This window comes from Mustela lutreola, chromosome 2 (assembly GCF_030435805.1).
Source record: "Mustela lutreola isolate mMusLut2 chromosome 2, mMusLut2.pri, whole genome shotgun sequence".
NCBI classification, from domain to species: domain Eukaryota; kingdom Metazoa; phylum Chordata; class Mammalia; order Carnivora; family Mustelidae; genus Mustela; species Mustela lutreola.
Genome location: NC_081291.1, coordinates 54397770 through 54403902, shown reverse-complemented (window position 1 = coordinate 54403902; position 6133 = coordinate 54397770).

Below are 6133 nucleotides of genomic sequence, written 5' to 3'. Positions count from 1 at the left end.
TCAGGCATTTCCGAGCCTCCTGGGCGATGCCCGGCTGGCATCCTAGCCCTCGCAGTCTTCCACCGTCTGTCCTTACAGTCGCCTCATTCCTCACAAGGCCACGTTCCCGCCTCTCCATGCGCGCCTTAATCCCAAAAGAATTTTCTTATCCGAACGTGCAAACTCTAGGCCCCTTCCTCAAGCCCCGCCTCAACTGTTCCCAGCAGACCTCGCCTCCCACTTAGCTCCCTCCCAACTGATCTTTTTCGAGAGCTCTACTCCCACCCCAAGTTTTAGTTCCATTCTCCTCCACCCCCCCCCCCCAGCATTCCTCTGCTGTTCGTCTTCCATTTCCTAGGGTGGATACCCAAAAAGATATTGGGGACACTTCCCTCTGCTCTTCTTTATCTTACAGATCTGCTCCCACACCTCTCTCCAGTGCGTGCTCTCCGTCCTAGTCTAAGCAACCATGACTTCTTTCTAGACCCGTGCAATACAGCCTCTTACCTGGTTTTCCAGCTTCCGCCGTCTTCCAGTAGGTTGTCACCCGAAACATATTTTTAAAACTTAAATAGGATCATGTCACTCACCTCCTTTAACCCTTTCAGTAGTTTCCTATTACTTTTTAAAAACTCTTTTTAAGGGACGCCTGGGTGGCTCAGTTGGTTGGACAACTGCCTTCGGCTTAGGTCATGATCTCGGAGTCCCGGGATCGAGTCCCGCATCGGGCTCCCAGCTCCACGGGGAGTCTGCTTCTCTCTCTGCCCTTCTCCTCACTCATGCTCTCTCTCCCTGTCTCTCTCTCAAATAAATAAATAAAATCTTTAAAAAAAAAAAAACTTTTTAAATTTCTTTAAGAGTTTTGATATAACAGTCTAAAATATACAAGACACATACATGCCTCTGTGACTTTTTTACATGTGTATACACTCATAAAATCATCACCAGGTCAAGATGAAGAGCATTTTCCATACCCCAGAGGGCTCACTTATGCCCCTTTCTGGGTCAGTACCTCCCAAAGGTTAACTGCTTGTTCTCACCTGTCACCACAAATGAGCTTCGATTGTTCTTGACCTTGATATAAATGAGATCATTCAATAAGTACTTTTGTCTGTCTTCTTTTGGCCAACATTATATCTATCAGATCTATCCATGTTGATGTATATATAGCTGTATGTTATTCTTTCTTTCACTTTGCTGTAAAAATATTAAATCTTCCAATGAACGAGCATCGTAAAAACTTCCAGTTACTTCAAACTTGAAATTCTCTCAGAAATTTAGGAAATATATTGGAAAATTAGTATTTTCAGTATATAGGTCTTCAATAACTTTTATTAGATTTTTTTCCTAGGTATCTAGATGAGTTTTTTGATGCTATGATTTTCCAAAAAATGTCCTAATCCAAAAAATGTCCTAATGATTAGGACATTTTTAAAATGCTAAATTCTTATATTAATTCTAGTGTGTTCACTGTTTTGGATTTTTTGCACACACAATCATGCCATTGGCAAAAAATGACAGTTTTCAATCTTTAGATCTTTTTTTTTCTTTTTCTTGCCTTAAGGCACTGTTGAGAACCTTCAGTGTAACTTTAAATAAAAGTGATAATAGTGGACATCCTTGCATTGTTCCTGAATTCTGGGAACATTTTTAATATTTCACCATTATTTAAAATGTTAGCCCAAGGGTTTTTGAAGCCATTTTCAAATTAAGGAAGTTCCTTCTCTTTCAGGTTTTCTTAGAGGTTTTTTTCTTTTTAAAATCATGAATTTGTCTGTTTTAAATCAAATTCTTTTTTCCCCATCTGTTGAGAAAACCATATTGTTTTATCCTGTTTTCTATGTAAATTATATTAATTTTTAAATGTTAAACCAACCTTGAATTCCTTAGACATACCCCACTTGGCATATTATTCTTTCTATAAATCGTCAGATTTTGTTTGCTAATACTATGTTTAGGAGGTCTGCATCCTTTTTTAAGAGATAAAATTGGTCTGTAATGTTCCTTTCTAGTAATGTCCATGTCAAGTTTTGGTATTTGAGATATGCATAAAATGAATTCAGTAGCCTCCCTCTTTTCTCATATCTGGAAAACTGTGTAATATATATATTAATTTTTTCCTTAAATATTTGGAAGAATTTACCACTGAAGCCATCTCAGCCTGCAGTTTATAGGAAGATATTTAAAGATTTAACTGTTGTATTACATATAGGACTCCAGATTTTCTCTTAGTGTGGCAGGTTTGGAAAACTTCTCCCCCTGCCCCCAGACAAATTCGTCCATTTAATCTAAATTGTTGAATTCATTGTCCTAGAATTGTTCATATCTTTTTTTTTAAAGATTTTATTTATTTATTTGAAAAACAGAGATCACAAGTAGGCAGAGAGGCAGGAAGAAAGAGAGGAAGGGAAGCAGGCTTCTCACTGAGCAGAAAGCCCAATGTGGGGCTCGATCCCAAGACCCTGGGATCATGTCCTGAGCTGAAGGCAGAGGCTTTAACCACTGAGCCACCCAGGCACCCCATTCATATCTTCTTTTTAAAAAAATGTCCATTAGATCTGTAATAATGTCTCCTTTCCCTGCTGATATTAATATTTTAAATCTTTTTTAAAAATAGCACTAGGCATTTATCAATTTTATTAATCTTTTCAATAAACAACCTTTTGGCCTTGTTTATTTTCACTATTGTACAGGCATCTTCTATTTCACTGATTTCTGCTTTATATTTACTATTTCCTTTTTCTGTGTTCTTTGCATTCAAATTGCTCATTTTCTATCTTCTCGAGATGGAATTTTAGATTACAGATTTTCAAAAGTCCTTTTTTTATGTATTTAAAGCTATAATATTCTCTCTAAGCAACTTCTAGTTGTATTCCACAAGTTTTTATGTCATGTTTTCCTTATCATTTGGTTCAAAATATTAGTTCTAAGTCTTACTGTTATTTATTCTTTGACCCATAAGTTATTCAGACATATGTTGCTTAATTTCTAAACTACTGAGGATTTTCTAGCTATCTTTTTCTTATTGATTCATTTTCATTTCTAGTATAATCCCACAGTGGATTTGTCTATTCTTTTAGTTTGATCTATTTCTTTTATATATTTTGAAGCCATGTTTTTAGGCTCAAACAAATGTAAGACTGCTACATTTTCTGTTTTGCCAAAACATATGACTAAGGAATGTCCCCTCTTTGTGCTAGTTGCACATGTGAATCAGGACAGTGCTACAAATCAGTATTCACTACACTATTGTACATGGAAGACATGTGTATAAAAGGTGTTTCTAAGAATGCTAGTAGTTTGTTGCATCAGGGTGGTGTTCTTAGTGAAAGAATGTGTTGATCACACTGTAATGCATGTAAAACATTGTGTAAAAACACATATATAAAAGAGTTTTTAAAAATGTCTAGAAGTTCTACACTTTTAAGTATGCATTTTAAAAATTATTCCTTTAGGGGTGCCTGGCTGGCTCAGTTGGTAGAGCATGTTGGGGTAGTGAGTTTTAGCCCCATCATGGGTATGGAGATTACTTAAATAAATAAATGAACCAGGGTGCCTGGGTGGCTCAGTCCTGTTAAACATCTGCCTTAGGCTCAGGTCATGATCCTGGGGTCCTGGGATCAAGCCCCACATTGGGCTCCCTGCTCAGCAGGGAGTCTGCTTCTCCCTCTCCCTCTGCCCCTTCCCTTACTTGTATTTGTGCTCATGTTCTCTCTCTCACTCTCAAATAAATAAAGTCTTAAAAAAATAAAAGGCACATATGATCAGGATATTTATCACTATTTATGTTAATCTTGGTCACTTAGGTGAGGTAGTGCTTGTCAAGTTTTTGCAGTGTAAAGTTTCCCCATTTCCATACTGTCTTCTCAAAGGAAGTCACTATCACAGCCCACATTTAAGGATGGGAAGTTAGGCTCCTCCTCCTTGATAGTGGAACATCTCCATATGTTATGTGGAGATTTTCTGCAAGGAAGATTCGTCTATTGCACGTCTATTTATTTAGTAATTTATGGATCTCAATATGGACCCATGGATCTCAATATAGACTCTTATAAATTGGCTTATAACCTAATACTAATTTATTTGCTTTATTGTCCAAATTGTTCTATCTCTGGCCACTGGGAGTTTTTTCAGTTGGTTCCTGAAAATACTCCCTTAATTGAGTTTTATTCTTTTTTGAGGACTTCAGCACTATCTAGGACTATAAGATATTCTAGGCTCATCCTGTATATCACCTACTTCAATCCTAGAATCAGACATTGCTTTCAACCCAAGTTACTTTTTATGGAGAATGTTATTCAAAACCAAGATCCAGGTGCTGAGTATATTCATTGTTACTGGGGTGTCACTGTTTCTCAGCCAACTCAGCTGACAAAGCAAGCAAATATATGTGTGTGTGTGTATACTAATTCATGTATCCATTTTGTTTTTGAGAGATATTTTTCCTAGATATATAGCTCTATGATGATACTACCCCCCCTCCACACACTTTAAAATGTCATTTCCTGGGACACTGGGTGGCTCAGTTGGTTACGTATCTGCTTTCAGCGCAGGTCATGATCCAGGGTCCTGGGATTGAGTCCCATATCGGGCCCCTGCTCCATGGGGAGCCTGCTTCTCCCTCTGCCTCTGTCTATCTCTCATGAATGAATGAATAAATAAATAAATAAATAAATAAATAAAATCTTTAAAATATAATAAAGTAACGTGTCATTTCCTTGTCTTCTCTCTTCAATTTTTTGTTATAAGGCATTCATCAATCTTATATTTATATCCCTGAAGGTAAAGTGTTCCTTTTCTCTGGATGCTTTTCAGAGGTTTTAAGAAGTTTTATTTATTTATTTATTTAATCTTTTTTAAGGATTTATTTATTTATTTATTTGACAGAGAGAGAGATCACAAGTTAGGCAGAGAGGCAGGCAGAGAGAGAGGAGGAAGCAGGCTCCCTGCTGAGCAGAGAGCCCGATGTGGGACTCAATCCCAGGACTCTGAGATCATGACCTGAGCCGAAGGCAGCAGCTTAACCCACTGAGCCACCCAGGCGCCCCAGGTTTTAAGAAGTTTTAAAACAGCACATAGCAACAAACAAGGAATGGAGAGAATCTGACTTCCAGAATTGTCACATATTATCTAAAATGTTCAGTTGTCAACAAAAATTACAAAAAATTCAAAGAAACAAGAAAATATGGAAATCAACAGAAACTATCCCTGAAGAAACCCAGATCTTAGATTTATTTAACAAAGATTTAAAAGCCAGCTATTTTAAATATATTCAAGGAACTAAAAAGGAACCATGTCTAAAGAAGTATAGGAAAAGTATGAGAATTATTTCTCATCAAGTTGAAAACATCAATAAAAAGATAAAAAGAAACCAAGTATAAATTCTGAAGTTGAAAAGTACAATAAATGAAATGGAAATTTTACTAGAGAAGATTAACAGTGAATTTGAGCAGACAGAAAAAGAATCATCTCTGGGGGCGCCTGGGTGGCTCAGTGGGTTAAGCCCCTGCCTTCGGCTCAGGTCATGATCTCAGGGTCTTGGGATCGAGCCCCGCATCGGGTTCTCTGCTCAGCAGGGAGCCTGCTTCCTCCTCTCTCTCTCTGCCTACTTGTGATCTCTGTCTGTCAAATAAATAAATAAAATCTTTAAAAAAAAAAAAAAAGAATCATCTCTGAACCTTAAATACGAGTCAATTGAGATTTTCAAGTCTGAGGAACAAAATAAAAAAAAAAAACAGTAAATAAAAATGAACAGATTCAATGGATATAAAGTTTCAGTTATAAAAGAGTTAAGTCTGAGATATCTGCAGTACAACATAATGCTGATAGTTAACAATACTGTATTATACACTTAAAATTTTTTTATGATAGTAAATCTCATGGTAAGTGTTCTCACCACAAAACAACACAACAATAAAAAAGCAAAATGGCACAAGGACACTTTTGGCAGTGATGGCTATAACTATTACTTTGATTGTGGTGATTGTTTCATGTGTGTATACGTATGTCCAAACTCATCAAACTGCATATATTAAATGTGTGCATTATTTTGTATTTCAAACATACCCCAATAAAACTGTTAAGAAAAACAATATAAGACAATTGGGGTGCCTGGGTGGCTCAATGGGTTAAGCCTCTGCCTTCGGCTCAGGTC